The 23,877-nt window shown below is 46.0% G+C and overlaps 1 long non-coding RNA gene across 10 annotated transcripts in view; it reads left to right on the forward strand.

Moving 5' to 3' along the window:
* Window positions 1–16,116, forward strand: part of LOC123112755 (uncharacterized) — a 22,656-nt gene extending 6,540 nt beyond the window's left edge. The window contains exons 1-9 of one of the 10 annotated variants that reach the window (XR_006455706.1): window positions 12,927–13,281; window positions 13,409–13,487; window positions 14,333–14,438; window positions 14,640–14,735; window positions 14,819–14,881; window positions 14,982–15,067; window positions 15,288–15,307; window positions 15,384–15,443; window positions 15,525–16,116. This is a non-coding gene — a long non-coding RNA (uncharacterized lncRNA). Of the gene's footprint in view, window positions 1–12,918; window positions 14,454–14,624; window positions 14,736–14,818; window positions 14,882–14,981; window positions 15,068–15,287; window positions 15,308–15,383; window positions 15,444–15,524 lie in introns of those variants that run through there. The other 9 variants (XR_006455709.1, XR_006455700.1, XR_006455694.1 and 6 more) reach the window with 9 other exon arrangements.
* Window positions 16,117–23,877: the final 7,761 nt, after the last annotated feature.

Raw genomic sequence — 23,877 nt, forward strand, 5'->3', positions numbered from 1 at the left:
GGGGGGCCAGGTGGGCTGGGCCGCCTCCTGGCTGGGCCGGCCTGCTGCTGCTGGGCTGCGCAGGGGAGGGGAGGCCCAGGTAAGCCCCTCCTTCTTTTATTTTTGTTTTCTAATTTTTCTGACATTTGTTTTGATTTAATAAATATATTAAATCATTTAATTTTATTATGCCAATTTTTGTAGGGGCTAATGGTATTATTCCAGAGCTCTTTTATAATTGGCATAATTTTTGGACCACATTTCATATATATAGAAATATATTTCCAATGCAAATATTTATCGAATTAATCCAAATGGCCAAAATAAATGTCCATGAGCTCCTAAAATATTGTTTTGATTTTTATCTCTGTCCAATATTTTCAGAGGGCAACATGAGCATTTTCTTGGACCCTTTTGGAGAAATTTTTATCTGGGTCATTTTCAAAAAATGATTCTGAGGGTTCCACCAATCCTCATTTCAAATTTAAATGAAATTTAAATATGATGCACAGATGGCTAGCTAGCCTAGGTCATACCAGACTAGGGATGTGACAACTCGCCCCCACTTGAAAGAATCTCGTCTCGAGATTCAGGGGTCGACGGAAAGAAAGCGGGGTACTCCAGTCGAAGACGATCTTCTCGCTCCCAGGTAGCTTCTCTCTCGGAATGATGAGACCACTGAACTTTGAGAAACTTGACGTTCTGACGTCGAGTAACACGCTCTGCTTGATCAAGAATGCGAACCGGGTACTCTCGGTATGTGAGGTTATCTTGGAGATCAAGCGTTTCGTGGTCCACTCCGCGGACAGGATCCGAGAAGCAACGCCTGAGTTGAGAGACGTGGAAGACATCATGAACTCGAGAAAGATGTGGGGGTAGTTCCAATTGGTAGGCAACCTCTCCTCGTTTAGCGAGAATGCGAAAGGGACCAATGTAACGAGGAGCCAACTTGCCCTTGATACCGAAACGATGGGTACCCTTTAAAGGAGTAACCCGAAGGTAAGCTTGGTCGCCAATTTCATAAGTCATATCCTTATGATGACGATCGTACTGACTTTTCTGACGAGCCTGGGCTGTTTTCAAATTCTCACGAATGATGCGAACTTGCTCTTCTGCCTCCTGGATCATATCCGGTCCAAAGAATTGTCTTTCACCGGTTTCTGACCAGTTCAAAGGTGTTCGACATCTTCGTCCATAAAGAACCTCAAAAGGAGCTTGCTTGAGGCTGGATTGGTAGCTATTGTTATAGGCGAACTCGGCGAAAGGAAGACATTTCTCCCAATCCATACCGAAAGAGATAACGCAAGCTCTGAGCATGTCTTCGAGAATTTGATTGACCCGTTCCACCTGACCACTCGACTGAGGGTGGAAAGCGGTACTGAAGGAAAGATGGGTTCCCATGGTAGTTTGGAAACTCTCCCAGAAATGAGAAGTGAAAAGACTGCCACGGTCTGAATTGATCTCTAGTGGAACACCATGAAGTGATACTATTCGAGAAACGTATAAGTCAGCGAGCTGACTAGCAGTGATACTCTCTCGAACAGGAAGGAAGTGAGCCACTTTGGAGAGACGATCAACGACTACGAAGATAGCGTTATTCCCTCTCTTGGTCCTGGGAAAACCGGTAATGAAGTCCATACCAACTTTATCCCATTTCCATTCAGGAATAGCTAAAGGCTGAAGGGTGCCAGCAGGTCTTTGATGCTCTGCCTTAACGCGACGACATATGTCGCATTTAGCAATGAACTCAGCGATTTCTCTCTTCATCCTAGTCCACCAGAACCTCTGGCGTAGGTCCTGATACATCTTAGTACTACCGGGATGAATCGTGAGAGGGGATTCATGCGCCTCCTTAAGAATCAATTGTCGCAGATGTTGATTCTTGGGAACCACCAAGCGATTCTCAAAGAAAACAACACCACGATCATCCATAGAGAAACACCCACCAACTCCCTTCTTAATGTTTCTCTTGATCTGAGAAATTCCTGTGTCTTGCTTTTGAGCAGCGATAATCCGATCTTCAAGATCAGGTTTCGCCACCAGGGTAGAAAGGAATCCGCGAGGAGCTATGTGAAGGTTAAGCTTACAGAATTCCTCATGGAGAAGTGGTTGGCCTTGCTGCAACATGAGATTGTTGCAATAGGATTTACGGCTTAGAGCATCAGCCATAACATTGGCTTTGCCTGGGGTGTAGGTAATCCCTAGATCATAATCTGTGATCAACTCCAACCAACGTCTTTGCCTAAGGTTCAGATCCGGTTGGGTGAAGATATACTTGAGACTCTGGTGATCGGTGTAGATCTCGCAACGTTTACCAAGGAGGTAATGTCGCCAAGTCTTGAGTGCATAGACTACGGCTGCAAGCTCTAGATCATGTGTAGGATAATTCTCCTCATGTGAATGCAACTGTCGAGATGCATAGGCAATCACATGACGATCCTGCATAAGAATGCAACCTAGTCCTTGTCGTGAGGCGTCGCAGTAGATAATAAAGTCTTTAGTGAAATCCGGTGGCACAAGTATGGGAGCAGAAGTCAGGCGTCTTTTCAGTTCCTGAAAACTGTACTCACACTGTGGGGACCACTCAAACTTTTTATCTTTCTTGAGAAGTTCCGTGAGGGGTTTGGCTACTTTGGAGAAGTTTTCAACAAAGCGGCGACAATAGCTGGCTAGACCAAGGAAACTCCTAACTTGTTTAACGGTCTCAGGTGGAGTCCAATCGAGAACGGCTTGAACTCTCTCGGGATTGACAGCAATGCCCTTACCAGAGATTACGTGGCCTAGGTAGGTCACTTCTGGCAACCAAAATTCACACTTGGAGAACTTGGCATAAAGGCGGTGCTCTCTGAGTTTTTCTAATACAAGTCTAAGATGTTCGGCATGCTCTTCCTCGTTCTTCGAGTAAATAAGAATATCATCGAGGTAAACCACGACGAACTTATCTAAGTACTCCATGAAGATCGAGTTCATCAAGCGGGAGAATGTAGCTGGGGCATTGGTTAGACCAAAGGACATGACGGTGTACTCGTACTGACCATAACGAGTGACAAAAGCTGTCTTGGGAATGTCCCCGTTTCTGATCTTGATTTGATGGTAGCCTAACCTTAAATCCATCTTGGAGAAGACTGAGGATCCAGCGAGCTGATCATACAGGTCGTTGATCCTGGGAAGCGGATACTTGTTCTTTATCGTGACCAAATTAACGGGACGATAATCTACAACCATCCGGTCCGTACCATCCTTCTTCTTGACGAAAAGGACGGGGCAAGCCCAAGGAGAAGAACTAGGACGGATGAAACCCTTTTGCAAGGACTCATCGAGTTGTTTCTTAAGCTCGGCTAGTTCTAGGGGTGCCATCTTGTAAGGTCTCCGGGAGATTGGAGCTGTTCCTGGGATAAGATCTATGACGAACTCTACATCTCTGTCAGGTGGAACACCTGGCAGTTCCTCTGGAAAGACATCCGGAAAGTCACGGACTACCGGGATATCTTCAAGGTCTGGAAGAGGGCTGGCATTAAGAGAATAGAGCTGACGCTTTGCAACTCTAGTGGAGACGGTGACTATCTTGCCAGATGGGTGTGTAAGTTGAACAGATCTTGTGTAACAATCGATCTTGGCATGATGAGCTGTCATCCAGTCCATACCCAAGATGATGTTAATATCTGAAGACTTGAGGGCTACAAGTGATGCAAGGAATACAAGTCTATCAACAAGGATTTCATTACTATGGCTGATTCTGGTGGTCTGCCATCTAGACCCTGGGGTTTGGATTTCAAGTGAAGTTGGCATATCACAAAATGATATGTCGTGCAAACGAGCATAGCCTTCAGAAATGAAGGAGTGAGATGCCCCAGTATCGAATAGAACTGATGCTGGGTGACAATTGACAAGGAGTGTGCCAAGAACGACATCTGGATCATCATGAGCGTCTTTAGCTGAGACGTGATGCACACGTCCACGTTCAGTGGGGGCTGACTTGACACTGATCATCTTGCGTGATGGCTTAATACAGCCAACAGTCTTCTCGGGCTGGGGTGGAGCATAACTAGTCTGAGAGCAGTCACGTGCATAGTGTCCTGGCTTCCCGCATGTGAAGCAAGTCCCTGAGGTTGGACGGGGACCCGCACTGACAAGCGGTCTACCAGTAGGCCTGGGTGGAACAAATGACTGAGCTGGGGAAGGCACCACATAGGATGGCCTCGGTGCATATCCGGAAGGAAGAGCGGAGTTTGGAACCCAAATCCGGCGCTTCTGGGAACTAGAACCGGAGGAAGATCCCAAATCACGGGTGTGCTTACGAGACTCCTCGTAAGTGAGTTGAGCTGTCTCTGCATTGATGGCCTTGTTCACAAGGGCTTGGAATGTATCACAATGATGCAGGTGGAGATCACGACGCAACTTGGGGTTGAGACCCTTCCGGAACCTAGCTTGCTTCTTGGCGTCCGTGGACACTTCTTCTGTGGCATAGCGGGCAAGGTTCTCGAATTCTCTGCTATAAGCATCAACAGCCATCTTACTCTGGGTGAAACTACAGAACTCTTCTCTCTTGCGATCAATGAGGGCCTGGGGAATGTGATGCTCGCGAAAAGCCTCAGTGAAATCCTTCCAGGTAGGAATCTGGCCAACTGGAAGCATAGCCTCATAGTTCTGCCACCAAAGACTAGCAGGACCTTCTAGGTGATATGTGGCATAAGTGACCTTGTCATCTTCAGCTACGTTCGCGGAACGCAGCTTATGGGTGATGCTACGGAGCCAGTCATCTGCATCGAGTGGCTCGATGGAATGATGAAAAGTAGGTGGGTGCAAGCGAATGAAATCATGAATGGTAGCAGACCCCTTGAACTGATGTGCGGTGTTCTCCTCGATACGTGCCAACAAACGATTAGACTCACGCTTGTTCCTCTCCATCTCTAGCATGAGCTCTGTCAACGAAGACTGGTCGGGAGGATCCTCATCCCTACCATCTCCATGGTTCTGGCTACGAGCGACGGAACTTCGCTTAGCTGATGACATCCTGAGAAACGAACCAAGGACGGAATCAGCATCAACTATGGACTGTAGAATGTAGGACAAGGAGTTAGTATCACTCGAACTCCTAGGCAATTCCGGCAGCATAACGGCAGTAAAATGCTCAGCATGAGACATCATACTAAAAATGGGGTAGTACAACAACTGAGCATCACCACTCAAGGTTCTGGGATAGTACTAAACAGACTACACCGGAAATACTCAAAACTGGGGTAAGACTCTGATCAACCAATCCTATGGGACTACGGAGTAGTAACACGTGATCCTGATAGACGGAAAAGAAAGCCTAGTTCCTTAACCCCGTAGGAAAGATAGGATGACTCAGATCAGAAGACCATGAGGTATAAGGAGTAAAAAGAGCCTTACGTTCCATCCCACAATCAATTCCCGTATATAACTAAAGATTTTCTAGGCTCAACTTCGACCAGTTTGGCTTGGTAAACCTACAGGCAGTCAGGCTCTGATACCAACGCTGTCAGGACCCCGACTCGATGTCACATCGATCTAGCCGGTAACACCTCATATCACTTTGCGGCCTCACGCACGGTATCCCCACGGGTGTCGTCTTACCTTTTTCCCGGGACCGTTTGCGCCTTTTGGCTCACGTATATGATAGTGTCGCTAGCATCCATATGATAAGGAGCCCGGGCTGACATGACTAGTCGTAAACCCAAAGTGGCACAGACTTACAGGGACAGGCATCCATGACCCAGCTTCGAACGTGTCGGTCATCAGCAAGTGGGTCCGGGCTGTAGCACTGGGCTAGCAGGGCTCCGGTAAACCGGGCTGTAGCGGGCTAACAGGACTCCGGTACTCAAAGCGTGACATTTCCCCGAGGGGACAGACACAGGAACGAAGAAGGACACATGCCGGCCAGCCTAAGTGTTCCAGAGCAGTAGCAAGCTACCATGGCTCGGCAGTAACACTAGGAGACATTTCCCGGTAAGAGAGGCTACTAGAGATGAACAACTAGATAGTCAGATCCCACACATAGCACTACACATTACACGTACGCATAACATGCAAGTATGTGCTGTACAACATGGCATCACAGCATAACTCAACAATTATATAGATAAAGGCTCGGAAGAGCCATCATAGCATTTATTGCAAACAGGGGTCACAAGACCCGTCATACAGAGCATACAAGCAACAAGCGGAAGCATTACATGTCTGGGTACAGACATCTATAAATGGAAAAGGCTGGAAGCCTGACTATCTACAACATCCGATCAAGATCGTAGCTGAGGTACTAGCTACTAGTCGAAGTCCACAAGAACACTAGTAAGACCGAAGTCTCCGCTGCAAAAACATAAATAAAGCAACATGAGTACAAAGGTACTCAGCAAGACTTACATCAGATCCTATCATACATGCATCTGTATCAAAGGATAAGGTGGGGTTTAGTTGCAGCAAGCCAGCTTTGACTCTGTGGCTATCCTGTTCTACGACTACCAGAAACTCTGGAGGTGAAACAACGTACACGAGTCCACTAATCACCACACAATACACTACTATGGATTCATCCCCGTCTCCCTACGAGAAGGCCATCCATAGCACTCACACTTGTCTTGAGCATTTTATAGTATCCACTTCAAGTTGTCTATGTACCATGTAAGCATCCAAGAAGTCCATAACCGCGGACCCGGCTATTCGAATAGATCATGTTAACCCTGCAGGGGTGTACTTCTTCACACACGCTCTCGCCACTTATCGCCATGTACACGTCATGTATCTCGGCAACCTTCAAGCGGAAGCCTGGCGAGGGTGTCGGCCACGACCTGACTAACCACACAAGACTCTAGTCCAGGTTTATCGCCTATTCGGGTTCCATCCGCAAGGAGATCCGGCCGGGGTGTCGCTTACGGCCCCAAACGATGTGTACAGGGTTCCCGAGCCCACCAACCGGGTGCCACTCGGTACACCGGGCCACGTGTGCCTAGTCTGTCCCAAGCCCACCCTGCCGGGTGCCACTTGGTAGAAAAATAGCACTACCTACAAACACCAGAAACTAGTTGCGACTCCTGGACAGAGATCAAGTTGGTTAATAAGTCGAGAGGGCTTGGAGCGCCCGGAGCCCAATGTGTGGTAGTATCGAGTCATTGGACAACATACACAGAACTCAGGGCTTAAGGACGGTTCCAGTGAGACAACCCACCATGTACTCCTACATGGCCTCTCACCGCTACCTTTACCAAATCGTGTTCACACACTTCACTCTTAGCATCAGAACATATCGTGACACTCCAATTCATTCCCAATGAACCAGACCTGACACACTCTAAGCAATAGCAGGCATAGCATGGTAGGAACACATCAGTGGCTTCAATCAACTCCTACACATGCTAGTGGGTTTCAACTATTTACTGTGGCAATGACAGGTCATGCAGAGGAATGGGTTCAACTACCGCAGCACAAAGTAGCAGATGAATCGTTGTTGTCCTAATGCAATAACTGAGAGCAGGAGCGAGAGAGTAGGGTTTTATCGAAATGAACAAGGGGGGTTGCTTGCCTGGTAAATCAACAAGGGAGGCACTGCTTCACAGACAGGTACTCTGGAACGTCTCCGGAGCAGGACCTATCGAGAAGGAACGGTGCCGGCAATCAATACACAATCATATGCAACAATATGATGCATGAACATGGCATGTAGATGTGATGCTGCTGAGCTAATGCAACTAGTGTTCAATTGGTTTGAAGTCCATTTGAACCAAAGGTTCAAATGCATTTCTAAATTAGGTCTCTTATAGATGCCATAATGTGTTTTCTCATATTCAGCATGTATAGGTTGGTTTGTCATGCATGAAACTAGTACAGATGGAAAGATTGCATTTTTCTGATAATTTTTCATATATAAATTATTTCAATCTGAGCTACGGTTGAATTTCTATGAATTTTTGAAGATTAAATCATTTTCTGGATTTTCTGAATTATTTTAATTCCAGAAAATGTATAATTGCGTCAGCATGACGTCATCATTGCATCAGCGGTCAACGCGGCTGTCCAGGTCAAACCTGACGTGTGGGACCCACACGTCAGTGACACTGGGGTTAACAGGGTTAATTAAAAGGTTAGGGGGGGGGTCGGGCCCACTGGTCAGCATCAGGGGGGGGGTTAGTTAACGGTGATTAGCACTAAGCTAATCACCTGACGGGCCGGCCCCACCTGGCAGGGCTCAGGCGATGGGGGCTCGTCGCCGGCGACCTCTGGACGCGGCGGAGTCCGCGCCACAGGCCACGGGGACGGCGTCTGAGAGCACCGGGGTGTAGCCCGGGCTCTCGCGCATCTGGTAGGGGAGGTGGAAGCAGCAGGGGAGGCCGGAGCTCGCCGGAGCGAAGCTCGGGGCGGCGGCCGGAGTTCGGGCGCGAGCGGGATCGGGCTGCGGGGCACGGGGAGGCCACCTGAGGGGCTCGGCGGCACCCTCGTGGCACCAGGAGCGCGAAGGGAGGCTTGGTTTGGGCGGAGGCGGGCTGAGACGGCGACGGCGACAAGGACGGCGGCGGGAGGCTTCGGCCGTGGTGGGAAGCGGCGCTATGGCACGGGAACGGGAGGGAGAAGAGAGGGGAACGGTGGAGGAGCTCACCGCGGATCCAGCGAGCGCGAGGACGAGGTCGGGGATACCCGGAAGCTCCCGAATCAACGGCGAGTACCCACGGCGGCCGGAGGGGAGGATGGCGACGGCGATGGCTCCACGGGATGCCCCGTCTTGCTTGGCTCGACGAGGAGGTAGAGGGGGTCGCGGCGGAGCTCGGGGGCTCTACGGAGGGGCGAGGGGACGGCGGGGAGCGCGTCGGTGACGAGCTGCGGCGGCGGCAGTGCTTCGGGTGAGAGGGAGAGAGAGCAGGGGGAGAGGAGGAGGGCGAGGGAGAGTGAGAGCGGTGCGGGGCAGCTGCGTGGCGACGTTCCGGACGTCCAGGCGTCGAGGGGGAGGACAGGCAGGCAGGTGCCGTGGCGGCACGGCGGTGCGCACGCGCCGGCCACACGCCTCTGGCCTCCTGGCGGGAGGTGGAGGACGACTGGCGCAAACGCTGTCAGGACCCCGACTCGATGTCACATCGATCTAGCCGGTAACACTTCATATCACTTTGCGGCCTCACGCACGGTGTTCCCACGGGTGTCGCCTTACCTTTGCCCGGGACCGTTTGCGCCTTTTGGCTCACGTATATGATAGTGTCGCTAGCATCCATATGATAAAGAGCCCGGGCTGACATGACTAGTCGTAAACCCAAAGTGGCACAGACTTACAGGGACAGGCATCCATGACCCAGCTTCAAACGTGTCGGTCATCAGCAAGTGGGTCCGGGCTGTAGCACTGGGCTAGCAGGACTCCGGTAAACCGGGCTGTAGCGGGCTAACAGGACTCCGGTACTCAATGCGTGACATTTCCCCGAAGGGACAGACACAGGAACGAAGAAGGACACATGCCGGCCAGCCTAAGTGTTCCAGAGCAGTAGCAAGCTACCATGGCTCAGCGGTAACACTAGGAGACATTTCCCGGTAAGAGAGGCTACTAAAGATAAACAACTAGGTAGTCAGATCCCACACATAGCAATACACATTACACGTACGCATAACATGCAAGTATGTGCTGTACAACATGGCATCACAGCATAACTCAACAATCATATAGATAAAGGCTCAGCAGAGCCATCACAGCATTATTACAAACAGGGGTCACATGACCCAACAGTCAGAGCAATCAAGCAACAAGCGGAAGCATTACATGTCTGAGTACAGACATCTACAATGAAAAAGGCTGAAGAGCCTGACTATCTACAACATCCGATCAAGATCGTAGCTGAGGTACTAGCTACTAGTCGAAGTCCATGAGAACCCTAGTAAGACCGAAGTCTCCGCTGCAAAAGCATAAATAAAGCAACATGAGTACAAAGGTACTCAGCAAGACTTACATCAGATCCTATCATACATGCATCTGTATCAAGAGGTAATGTGGGGTTTAGTTGCAGCAAGCCAGCTTTGACTCTGTGGCTATCCTGTTCTACGACTACCAGAAACTCTGGAGGTGAAACAACGTACACGAGTCCACTAATCACCATACAATACACTACTATGGATTCATCCCCGTCTCCCTACGAGAAGGCCATCCATAGCACTCACACTTGTCTTGAGCATTTTATAGTATCCACTTCAAGTTGTCTATGTACCATGTAAGCATCCAAGAAGTCCATAACCGCGGACCCGGCTATTCGAATAGATCATGTTAACCCTGCAGGGGTGTACTTCTTCACACACGCTCTCGCCACTTACCGCCATGTACACGTCATGTATCTCGGCAACCTTCAAGCGGAAGCCTGGTGAGGGTGTCGGCCACGACCTGACTAACCACACAAGACTCTAATCCAGGTTTATCGCCTATTCGGGTTCCATCCGCAAGGAGATCCGGCCGGGGTGTCGCTTACGGCCCCAAACGATGTGTACAGGGTTCCCGAGCCCACCAACCGGGTGCCACTCGGTACACCGGGCCACGTGTGCCTAGTCTGTCCCAAGCCCACCCTGCCGGGTGCCACTTGGTAGAAAAATAGCACTACCTACAAACACCAGAAACTAGTTGCGACTCCTGGACAGAGATCAAGTTGGTTAATAAGTCGAGAGGGCTTGGAGCGCCCGGAGCCCAATGTGTGGTAGTATCGAGTCATTGGACAACATACACAGAACTCAGGGCTTAAGGACGGTTCCAGTGAGACAACCCACCATGTACTCCTACATGGCCTCTCACCGCTACCTTTACCAAATCGTGTTCACACACTTCACTCTTAGCATCAGAACATATCGTGACACTCCAATTCATTCCCAATGAACCAGACCTGACACACTCTAAGCAATAGCAGGCATAGCATGGTAGGAACACATCAGTGGCTTCAATCAACTCCTACACATGCTAGTGGGTTTCAACTATTTACTGTGGCAATGACAGGTCATGCAGAGGAATGGGTTCAACTACCGCAGCACAAAGTAGCAGATGAATCGTTGTTGTCCTAATGCAATAACTGAGAGCAGGAGCGAGAGAGTAGGGTTTTATCGAAATGAACAAGGGGGGGTTGCTTGCCTGGTAACACAACAAGGGAGGCACTGCTTCACAGACAGGTACTCTGGAACGTCTCCGGAGCAGGACCTATCGAGAAGGAACGGTGCCGGCAATCAAAACACAATCATATGCAACAATATGATGCATGAACATGGCATGTAGATGTGATGCTGTTTGAGCTAATGCAACTAGTATTCAATTGGTTTGAAGTCCATTTGAACCAAAGGTTCAAATGCATTTCTAAATTAGGTCTCTTATATATGCCATAATGTGTTTTCTCATATTCAGCATGTATAGGTTGGTTTGTCATGCATGAAACTAGTACAGATGGAAAGATTGCATTTTTCTGATAATTTTTCATATATAAATTATTTCAATCTGAGCTACGGTTGAATTTCTATGAATTTTTGAAGTTTAAATCAATTTCTGGAATTTTCCTGATTTAATTAAATCCAGAATTTATATACTGCGTCAGCATGACGTCATCATTGCATCAGCAGTCAACGCGGCTGTCCAGGTCAAACCTGACGTGTGGGACCCACACGTCAGTGACACTGGGGTTAACAGGGTTAATTAAAAGGTTAGGGGGGGGTCGGGCCCACTGGTCAGCGTCAGGGGGGGGGGGTTAGTCAACGGTGATTAGCACTAAGCTAATCACCTGACGGACCGGCCCCACCTGGCAGGACTCAGGCGACGGGGGCTCGTCGCCGGCGACCTCTGGACGCGGCGGAGTCCGCGCCACAGGCCACGGGGACGGCGTCTGAGAGCACCGGGGCGTAGCCCGGGCTCTCGCGCATCTGATAGGGTAGGTGGAGGGAGCGGGGACGGCCGGAGCTCGCCGGAGCGAAGCTCGGGGCGGCGGCCGGAGTTCGGCCGCGAGCGGGATTGGGCTGCGGGGCACGGGGAGGCCACCTGAGGGGCCCGGCGGCACCCTCGTGGCACCAGGAACGCGGAGGGAGGCTTGGTTTGAGCGGAGGCGGGCCGAGACGGCGGCGGCGACATGGACGGCGGCGAGGGGCTTCGGCCGTGGTGGGGAGCGGCGCTACGGCACGGGAACGGGAGGGAGAAGAGAGGGGAACGGCGGCGGAGCTCACCGCGATCTCGCAGAGCAGCACAGTGGGGTCGGGGAAGGCCTGGTGACGGCGAATCGACGGCGGCGGACGGCGGAGCCCGAGGAGGAAGACGATGGCGATGGTGGCTCCTCGGGGCACTCCGGCTTGCTTGGCTCGACGAGGAGGTAGAGGGGGTCGAGGCGGAGCTCGGGGCTCTACGGAGGGGCGAGGGGACGGCGGGGAGCGCGTCGGTGACGAGCTGCGGCGGCGGCAGCGCTTCGGGTGAGAGGGAGAGAGAGCAGGGGGAGAGGAGGAGGGCGAGGGAGAGTGAGAGCGGTGCGGGGCAGCTGCGTGGCGACGTCCGGGGCATCGAGGGCGAGAGAAGGAAGCAGGAGGTGGCCAGCAGGGGGGGAGGTGGCGCGCGCGCGTGCCGGCGAGCGTCGGGCACACGCCCGTCCTCCTGGCAGAGGAGGAAGGCGACAGGGGAGGGGGGCCAGGTGGGCTGGGCCGCCTCCTGGCTGGGCCGGCCTGCTGCTGCTGGGCTGCGCAGGGGAGGGGAGGCCCAGGTAAGCCCCTCCTTCTTTTATTTTTGTTTTCTAATTTTTCTGACATTTGTTTTGATTTAATAAATATATTAAATCATTTAATTTTATTATGCCAATTTTTGTAGGGGCTAATGGTATTATTCCAGAGCTCTTTTATAATTGGCATAATTTTTGGACCACATTTCATATATATAGAAATATATTTCCAATGCAAATATTTATCGAATTAATCCAAATGGCCAAAATAAATGTCCATGAGCTCCTAAAATATTGTTTTGATTTTTATCTCTGTCCAATATTTTCAGAGGGCAACATGAGCATTTTCTTGGACCCTTTTGGAGAAATTTTTATCTGGGTCATTTTCAAAAAATGATTCTGAGGGTTCCACCAATCCTCATTTCAAATTTAAATGAAATTTAAATATGATGCACAGATGGCTAGCTAGCCTAGGTCATACCAGACTAGGGATGTGACACTTATGTGGATATCATATTCCTTTTTTGTATTACTGCTGTCCATTCACTGGAATAATGCTTTTCTAAGTATTTCAGGTAGGATATAGACAAATGTCACATTTGCTCTTCCTTGTGTTGCTAAGGACACTAGTGGGTAGGGTTTGCTTACCGCGCAGGTATATTTATGTTTTCTACATTTTGTGATGCTAATGTCTGTAGTCCCAAAATGCTTATTTAGGCATGTTTTCCTTGTTCACTTCACAAGATTATGTATTCATGTTGATAGTATGTTGCTCTTTCCAGGACCGATAATTCTGATAGTAGCTGATAGTATGCCAAGGACTGCTCAGGGTTCCTATCACTTTCTGTTTTACCAGCTAAGGTAATCGAATTTTGATCTTCAGCTTGCAAATTTATCACCTTATGGGAGGGAAAGGTTTGCATGTACATGAGCTTTTATTATCTACATATATACTTGAATTGCTTTGGATTTGTTGGACGACTATTCTACATGATGTTCTCCATGATTCACTTGATCTGTTAATTTGAGTATTTTCCTGGTGAGTTCTTTAGGTTCATCTTGTGACACGAAATACAATTTGCTCTCTGTCTCTCTTACACTTTTCTTTGTTTATATAACAGTAGTGGCCTCCTGGCTTGTAGTTGGGTAATGCAGAGAGAGGTTTGGAATTGAAGAACTAAAATAATGCAGAGTTGAAGGTTCTGAGCGGGAAGCTTGAACAAATAGTTTACTTTTTCTCATGTCTTTGATTAGTTTCATCCTATCTATGTCTGTTTCTTGTTTGCAAGTACTCCATTGTGTCCGTGTGATTGTTTGTGTGTGTGACTGATTGTGTGTTTCTTTGTCTGTTTCTTGTGTGCAAGCGCTCCATTGTGTGTGCGCGTGTGTGTTGACTGTGACTGTGTGTCATTTAATGACTGTGACTGTGTATTGATTGTGATTGTGTGTGTGCTGACTGTGTGTCATTTTATGACTATGACTGTGTATGTGACTATGTGAGTGTGTTGACTATGACCGTGTCATTGTGCAAGCGCTCCATAACTACCTATGCATGGAAATTTCTATAAGGTCATGGGCATGTAATTTAATGACCTACATACCTCTGTAGTTGGTAGTGTCATTGCCCTTTGGACGCTCTTCAATGCATTGCTGTATATTTTCCTGCCACAAGTATGATGTTTGTGCTCAGAATGATGTATATGTAGAATCCAGGGTGGATGGAGGCTTTCATGATGGCTAATTTGATTTGTAATGGTTCTGATGGTGTGCTTCTTGTGTTTGAACTAAAGCCGTGGATCACTCATCAACCTGGTATGTGTTTGTATGGTAATCCTTCTCGAATTTAACTCCTTCCAGTTTTGTACACAATATTGATCTTACGGCTGGTAATACCTTAGGAATGCATATCCCACATTTTAGCTAGTAATATAGTAATGCCATACTTCTTTGGACATTGTTCTGTATATGCAAGTGTGGTGAGCTCACATGTTGTGTCAGTATCTACCTACGCAGCTGAATTATTTCCGGATAGGACAGAGGTGCAATGTTTACATACTTGGCAGAAGGTTCTTTAACACTGAACTCGTCAAAGGTCCTTGGACTCAAGAGGTTTGTCAATGCAGTCCTGACTTTGCTCGAGAAAAAAAGATTTTGCACATTTTATAGTTGTATTTATGATATTATTTCTACAGGAAGATGACAAAATTATTGACCTTGTAAACAAGTATGGACTAACAAAATGGTCGCATTGCAAGGTATTTCTTTTGATTGTTTTATCTTTATATGGTTTGCTGAAATGCATTTTCCCCTTATGTGCAAACACACTGGTAACAATTCTCTGTTGATGCATTGCAGGTCAGCTACCAGAACTTCCTACTGCTGATCCTGGAATGTTTCCGAACATGCTCCCGAACATGTTCAATTTATCAGCCCTAGGACAGGTGATTACTGTGCTCCTTTTATGATTCAGTGTCGCTAGTGCTCAAATCATGGATAGTCCATTCTGTCATCACAGCGCGACCAGATTCACTCTGATTTGCAGTTTATTTGATGATGGCAGAATGAATCCACCTGTGATCTATCACGCTTCTTTATTATTCAATGTTCTGTTATTACTTTCTAATTTTTTCTTCCCTTTGCATCGATCCACTTGCTATGCAGCCACTGCCATGACATCGCAGGTATGCTTTCTTTCTTTCTTTGTGCTTAAGATTTTTCCTGTTCTGTGATGTATATGTCTGACCACTCTTTCCTTAGGCTACTCGGCATGCTCGGCGTGTTTAGGTCGGCGGACTTCCTCCGATCGCTAATAAACAGGTAATTGCCTTGAGTAACTTGTTATTTCTTGGCGTCTCATTATTTATTTGCAGTCTAACTATTTTGTTCTTCTTTCTGCAGACGGTTGCTCTATTCTTCAATCAAGTTATGGCTGCTATCGGGGGAAACACAGTTGGTCTGGGTGATGTAGTTCTTAATACGAAGCTGATTTTTGAATTCATTCAAAACATCTTAGGTGGCATAATCATCTGAATCCAACCATATGGAATGATGCTTGGACTACTGAGGAGGAACATGCACTGATTAATGCCATCAGGTATATGAGAATAAATGAGCAGATATAACAAAAGTTCTTCCTGGAAGGTACTGCCAAACAACTTATATCATGGGTGTTGCTTGTAGTTAGCTTTCTGTTTGTGCCCTTTCTATCTCTGGTGTGTGTGACTGACTGTGCGTGTGACTCTGTCTGTGCGTGTGTGACTGATTCTGTGTGACTGTTACTTTGTGTGTGTGTGTGTGTGTGTGTGTCTGAATCTGTGTGTGACTGTGACTCTGTGTGTGACCGACTGTGTGTGTGTGTGTGTGTGTTTGAATTAATATTGCATTTGCTTGATGGTGTGTGCTGTATGCTTTGCTTGATGGTGTGTCCTGTATGCTTTGCTTGATGGTGTGTCCTGAATGCTTTGCTTGAATGATTGTATGTTTTGTTTGTTGTGGTTTAACACTGCCTTTGCCGGTCCCAAGCCCGGATGTGAAAATGTGGAGGGAGCTGCATTGATATTGCATTTGCTTGATTGTGTGTCCTGTATGCTTTGATTGAATGATTGATGTTGTTGTATAATTTGTGTTATGTATTGTTTTGGTTTAACACTGCCTTTGCCGGTCCCAAGCCCGGATGTGAAAATGTGGAGGGAGCTGCAGTTACCTTCTTTGTATTGTTTGCATTACACAGAGTTTGCATTACCTTCTCTGTATTGTTTGCATTGCACAATTTGCATTACCTTCTTTGTGGTTACTGTCCTGATTGAAATAGTGGATCTTCACATAATGTGATAGCATGTGATGAAGCTCTGAAATGCATCCTTCCTTGCTATGAAAAATCTAGGCATGCCAGGAACTTCATGATTCCTTTCTCAAGCTGTATGAGGTTAGTTTTTTTTGCAAATAACATGAGGTCAGTGTTTACTTATGATAATACCAAAGGGAAGCGAATGTTCGATTGTTCTGGGTGGTGTATGGCTTACCTAGGAAATAAAATGCAGTGCTATCTGTTCGGCTGTATAAAAATTTTCCGACCATAGAATTCGTCTCGTCTCCTAAACTAATCCTACTGGTTTTATATCTTGTCAGTGTGGATGTTCTTTTTTCTAATAATATATATTGTCAAGTAAATATATCTCCTAAATTAATCCTACTGGTTTTAAATCTCTTCAATGTGGATGTTCTTTTTCTGCTAATATATATTGTCAAGTAAAAACGTCAGTTGTTTGTCCCAAGCAACTGGGCGCTGCTAGCTAGGCAAGTTGAGTGAGTAATGTCCTCAACACTATAGAACTGACGTCAGTTCTACACTAATCTTGTGTGAACACGCTATGCAGCCTTGGATGCAACGCACGGTTCTTGGCGCGAGGATCGCCATGTGAGGCGCAGAAATTGTTTGTGCTAATTGTCAGCTGAGCGAATGTTCCCTATATCCCCCTTCCTCGCTCCACTAACGCCAGTCCCCCATCTTTTCCTAACCCATCTCGCACTCTGCCCCACAGGTGATTCAATATGGTTTCTTTGTCTTCGCTGGCAATTCGAGCGTCTTCGACCACTCGGAGTCAAGTTCTTCATCTGCTCCAGCATTGGGCTAAGGCGTACACTACTCCGACGCCACCGCTCTATTTTCTGCAGGGTTCATTCCGCCGGGGTTCGATGGATGTTGAGTGGTTGACATGGTGGCGGTGACATTTTTATTCGCTCGACAACCGTAGGTTTGTCGAAACGGCGTCGCAATTGCAGTCGTCACGGTGGTGATTTGGTGGTGATTTGCGGTGTCAGGGTAGGGTTCCCAAGACGTTGGAGCTGTCATGATGGGGAGGGCCGTAGTGTGCGTGGGATTAATTGTGGCGAGCGTCGTGGCCAAGACCGCAATAGGGCCATGGGTATTGGCGCGTTGGTTTTTTTGCGATTTTGTTGGGGCTGTGAAGAGTTCGGTTTTTGCGATTTTCTTTGTTTCTTAAATTTTTTTATTCTCTTTCCCAGGCCAACCACTTTCTAATTCTATACTTTCCCTGCTTCCCTTCCATCCTCATGGGCCTGCAGCCCAACCACCCAGGTGAGCGAGCGACTGTTTTCCTTCTCTTCCTCTGCCTTTGTACGCTCCTGCTTACATCGCAGAGGCTATATCTCGCTTATAGCAAGTCTTCCTTCGGTCTCGCCTGAAGCGCATCTATAGCTTTCGGCCGGCCCATTCACACTAAAATAAATACACGAGAAAAAAGGGTCACACATGAATCAATCCCAGGAGAACACGATGTCCTAGGTGTAGCGTTGCGCTGCTAGCCACTTGTCCACCATCGGGTTCATATTTAATTAGAAGGTCATGACCTTGTTAAAGAAAAAGCGTTGGGTTTTCACTGGTTTTTTGCTTTTTCATTTTTTCACCGTTTTCCTTCATTTATTTTCTCTATTTTACTGGTTTTTTATTTTCTTTTGGTATTCTTTATTTCATTTTTCGTTTTTCACTAGCTTTTTTCTTTTCTTCATTTTCTTCGCTTTTGTTTGGTCTTTTTTCTCGTTTTTCATTGGTTTTCTTTTGTTTTATCTCGGGTTCTCATTGTTTGTCTATACACATTTTCGGTATATATTTAATACACATTTTTATAATATACATGTTTAATATTTTTCAAGTACAAGATTAAGATTTATTGATTACCATTTATTGAATACGTGGTCAATATTTTTTCAATATACAGTTAACAATTTTCAGATGCTTGATTAACATTTTGTAAATACCCGATAACACATTTTTTGTGTACACATTTTACACTTTGTTTTTTTCAAATCCTTGATTAACAATTTTGAAATACAAGATTCACATTTTTTTCAATACACGGTCAACATTTTTACTATATACATTTAACATTTTTTCAAATGTTTGATTAATATTTTTTAAATATATGATCAATATTTTTTCTGTGCACATTTAACATTTTTCATATGTTTAATTAACATTTTGCAAAGACAAATTTACAAGTTTTTTAATACATGGTCAACATTTTTGTATACACATTTAACAATTTCTAAATGCTTGGTTAACATTTTCTAAATACTTGTTTTCAAAAAATTCAAATGCTTCGATTAATATTTTTTAAATACAAGATTAACTTTTTTACACATATTATTATTTTTGTATACATTTTTGGTATACATGGGAAACTTTTTCTCTATGTACATTTAACATTTTTAAAATGCTTGCTTAGAGTTTTTTAAATGTTTAATGTAAAATATTTTGTAATATATTTATTTAGAATATTCGTAAGCATAAACGAAAGTAAAACATGAAAACAAAAACAACAAATGAAAAACATGAAAAAAGAGGCGGTGGCCTCCCCCGCATTGGACCGGCCCATACGCTCGCGCGACTTCATCGAGTTATAGCCGCGCCCTACTTACATAAGGGAAACATACATCCATATGATGGAAACCCCACCTATTACTCCCTTCAATTTGAGTAAATAGCATAAAACTACTACAGTTCGGGCAAGGGTTCCAAAAAACTACTAGTTTTATTTTTTGCTGATAACTACCAACTTTGCGGTCGGTTGTTCAAAACCCCCAAATGACCGAGTGCTTTAAAATTGATCGTGATTATGACAAGGATGGCCCACTCGTTGGGGCTGACGTGGCATAAAATGTCAACACCGATATCTTTCTTACTCACCCTTTTTTCTTCTTCCTCTATCTCTCTTTCTTCCTCCCGCCGCTCGCCCTCAGCCATGGAGGACCTCGTGCTCGACGCGCACGCTCGCCACCATGGCTGATCGATCGGTGGCTAGAGTGATGCCGCCGGCGGGCAGCCCGCCTTCCCCTCCCCTCTCCCCTGGCTGACCTGTCTAGGGAAGCATCCTACCTAAGTCGACCTTCGCTGGCTGCTATAGACGGACATGGCTAAGGGAAGAGCGCACACAGACTTGCGCATGCTCGTTCTTGTGCGCCACCACCTGCTGCTATCTCCGGCTCCTCGCCATCCTTGGAGTGGCCGCTTGTCTCCGCCACCTACTGCGCGCTCCAGCCACTCGCTACCCCTGCTTTGCAAATATGAGGCTCTACAGGGAGCCACCGCACGCTGCTTGCAGCAAGCCGCTTGAGGCCGCGTGCTATTGGCCGCACCAATGGGGAGCTGCCGCGTGGTGCTGGACATGAGCCGCCTGAGTCCCTGGTGCTGGCCGCGCACCCCTAATCAATGTCCTGGAGCTCGGCCTCCTCAGGTCCCCGGCTGAGAAGGGGATGGAGGGAGTGGGCGGCGATTCTAGGGAGAGGATGGCGGCAGGTTGCAGGAGGGAGGTCGAGACGGATCGACCTAGGGACCTCATTGCTTTTTTCCTTTCTTTACAAGGACTTGGTCGCTTTTTAAAGGAAATTACAGGGACCAGATTACTTTTTAAAAAAATATAGGGACGTAATTTATTTTTATAAATATTTGGGCCCCACCTAACAGTGTTGACTTTTATGCCATGTGGACCTGACAAGTGGGCCACAGGTGTCAAACAAATGGTTTAAAATTTAAACACTCAGTCATTTGGGTTTTTTGAAACAGCGAACCCCAAAGTTAGTAGTTATCAATGAAAAAATAAAAACCGGTGGTTTTTTGGAACCCTAGCGTATCTTTTAATTGATAGAAGAAGAGAGAATGGGTACAAGTGAGATACGACACATGCACGAACGCGAGGCGTGTACATGGTGCCCAAAATAAAAAAAAGAAGAGAGACATGGTGCTTGGCCCCAACAAGCAAAAGAGACAGCTAAGCCCACCAACTAGAAAGGCAGTCCAAACCAACGTAACCAAGAATCCAGCACTGGGGACGCGCGGAGCACTAGGGGAAACCCTAGATCGGACGACGATGGCGCCACAACGTTTTCCTTCTATGTAGGAAATCAAGCAGTCATTAATTATTATTGACAACTTATTAGCACTAGTTTTTCCCCACCGCAGTTTACACTGTCTGTGGCGTGAGATAATAAGAGTACTTTCAGACTTGCAACCCCGGCCCTTGATCGTCTCGACTATTCCTTGGTCACAACTCCCTACTCTCGTACCCTACGTCTATGTTGCACATGTGCCCTGCTACAGCACACATCTACTACTATACCCGTTTCCTCCGGGCTCCGGCCAGCTCTGCTGGTGCTACTTCTTGAGCTTGCATTGGTTTTTTCCTTGAAGAGGAAAGGGTAATGCAGCAAAGTAGAGATAAGTTTTTCCCTCAGTTTGAGAACCAAGGTATCAATCCAGTAGAAGGTACACGCAAGTCTCCAATCTATGCACCTGCACAAACAATCAACCACTTGCACCCAACGCTATAAGGGGTTGTCAATCCCTTCACGGTCACTTGCAAGCACGAGATCTGATAGAGATGGATATAAAAGATTACTAAAATATAAAAAAATAAAAGTAAATAAATTGTAGCAAGGTTTTTTTGGTTTTTTTTGGTTTATAGATCTAAAAATATATGATGGAAAATAGACCCAGGGGCCATAGGTTTCACTAGAGGTTTCTCTCTTGAAAGAAAACATGCAGTGGGTGAACAAATTACTGTCAAGCAATTGATAGAAAAGCGCAAAGTTATGACGATATCCAAGGCAATGATTATGAATATAGGCATCACGTCCGTGTCAAGTAGACCAACTCCTGCCTGCATCTACTACTATTACTCCACACATCAACCACTATCCAGCATGCATCTAGAGTATTAAGTTCATAAGAATGGAGTAACGCCTTAAATAAGATGACAAGATGTAGAGGGATAAACTCAAGCAATATGATGAAAACCCCATCTTTTTATCCTTGATGGCAACAATACAATACGTGCCTCGCTACCCCTAGTTTGCACTGGGTGAGGACACCGCAAGATTGAGTCCAAAACTAAGCACCTCTCCCATTGCAAGAAGAACCAATCTAGTTGGCCAAACCAAACCGATAATTCGAAGAGAAATACAAAGATATCAAATCATGCATATAAGAATTCAGAAGAGACTCAAATAATATTCATAGATAATCTCATCATAAATCCACAATTTATCGGATCTCGACAAACACACCACAAAAGAATATTACATCGGATAGAACTCCAAGAACATCGAGGAGAACATTGTATTGAAGATCAAAGAGAGAGAAGAAGCCATCTAGCTACTAGATATGGACCCATAGGTCTGTGGTAAATAACTCACACTTCATCGGAAGGGCAATAGGGTTGATGTAGAAGCCCTCTGTGATCGAATCCTCCTCTGGCAGGGTGCCGGAAAAGGCCCCAAGATGGGATCTCACAGGAATAGAAGGTTACAACGGCGGGAAAGTATTTTGGTGGACGCTTCTGGTGGGTTGGGAATATTTTAGGATTTATAGAGCAGAGATGGAGGTCGGTGGACTCCCGAGGGGCACACAAGCCAGGGGTCACGCCCCCTAGGGCGCGCCCTGAGGTCTTGTGGTTCCCTCAGGACTCTTCTGGCCCTCTCCCCAAGTCTTCTGGTCCAAGAAAAATCATCGCGAAAGTTTTATTCCGTTTGATATTTCTTTTTTGTAAAACTCAAAAAACAAGAAAAAACAGAAACTGACACTAGGCTCTAGGTTAATAGGTTAGTCCCAAAAATCATATAAAATAGCATATTAATGCATATAAAACATCCAAAACAGATAATATAATAGCATGGAACAATAAAAAAAATTATAGATACGTTGGAGACGTATCAAGCATCCCCAAGCTTAATTCCTACTCGTCCTCGAGTAGGTAAATGATAAGAACAAAATTTTTGATGTGGAATGCTACCTAACATATTTATCCATGTAATCTTCTTTATTGTGGCATGAATATTCAGATCCATAAGATTCAAAACAAAAGTTTAATATTGACATAAAACAATAATACTTCAAGCATACTAATAAAGCAATCATGTCTTCTCAAAATAACATGGCCAAAGAAAGTTATCCCTACAAAATCATATAGTCTGGCTATGCTCCATCTTCATCACACAAAGTATTTAATCATGCACAACTCCGATGACAAGCCAATCAATTGTTTTATTCTTTTGGTGTTCTCAAACTTTTTCAACTTTCACGCAATACATGAGCGTGAGCCATGGATATAGCACTATAGGTGGAAAAGAATATGGTGGTTGCGTAGAAGACAAAAGAAGGAGAAAGTCTTAAGAGATGCCCATCAATATATATCAATGTGGGTGAGTAGGGATTGCCATCCAACGGATGCACTAGAGCTAAGTGTATGAAAGCTCAAAAAGAAACTAAGTGGGTATACATCCAACTCGCTTGCTCACGAAGACCTAGGGCAATTTGAGGAGCCCATTATTGGAATATACAAGACGAGTTCTATAATGAAAATTCCCACTAGTATATGAAAGTGACAAAATAGAAGACTCTCTATCATGAAGATCATGGTGCTACTTTGAAGCACAAGTGTGGTAAAAGGATAGTAACATTGTCCCTTCTATCTTTTCTCTCATTTTTTGTTTGGGCTTCTTTGACCTCTTTTATTTTTTGTAAAGTCCAGATACTCATCCCAACTTGTGAGGGAATCATAGCTTCCATCATCCTTTCCTCACATGGGACAATGCTCTAATAATGATGATGATCACACTTCTATTTACTTACAACTCAAAAATATGACTATATGAATGCCTCCGGCGGTGTACTGATGACCAACACGAATATGGGATTGATAACCCGCAAGTATACGGGATAGTTGTAGCCTCTTTCGATAAGTAAGAGTGTCAAACCCAACGAGGAGCTAAAGGTAGAACAAATATTCCCTCAAGTTCTATCGACCACCGATACAACTCTACGCACGCTTGACATTCGCTTTACCTAGAACAAGTATGAAACTAGAAGTACTTTGTAGGTGTGATAGAATAGGTTTGCAAGATAATAAAGAACACGTAAATAAAAAGTAGGGGCTGTTTATATAAAGATGCAATAAAGTAAATATAGCGAGTGTGGAAAAGTGGTGGTAGGAGGTGTGAAATTGTCCCTAAGCAATTGACTATGTTACTAGACCGGTAATCACTATTGCAATTCTATTTGAGGGAGAGGCATAAGCTAACATGTCATCCCTGACTTGGAATTCTATGCACTTATGATTGGAACTATTAGCAAGCATCCGCAACTACTAACATTCATTAAGGTAAAACCCAACCATAGCATTAAAGTATCAAGTCCCCTTTAACCCATACGCAAACAACCTACTTACTTGGGTCTATG

The sequence above is a fragment of the Triticum aestivum genome, chromosome 1B (assembly GCF_018294505.1).
Source record: "Triticum aestivum cultivar Chinese Spring chromosome 1B, IWGSC CS RefSeq v2.1, whole genome shotgun sequence".
Classification (NCBI taxonomy): Eukaryota; Viridiplantae; Streptophyta; class Magnoliopsida; order Poales; family Poaceae; genus Triticum; species Triticum aestivum.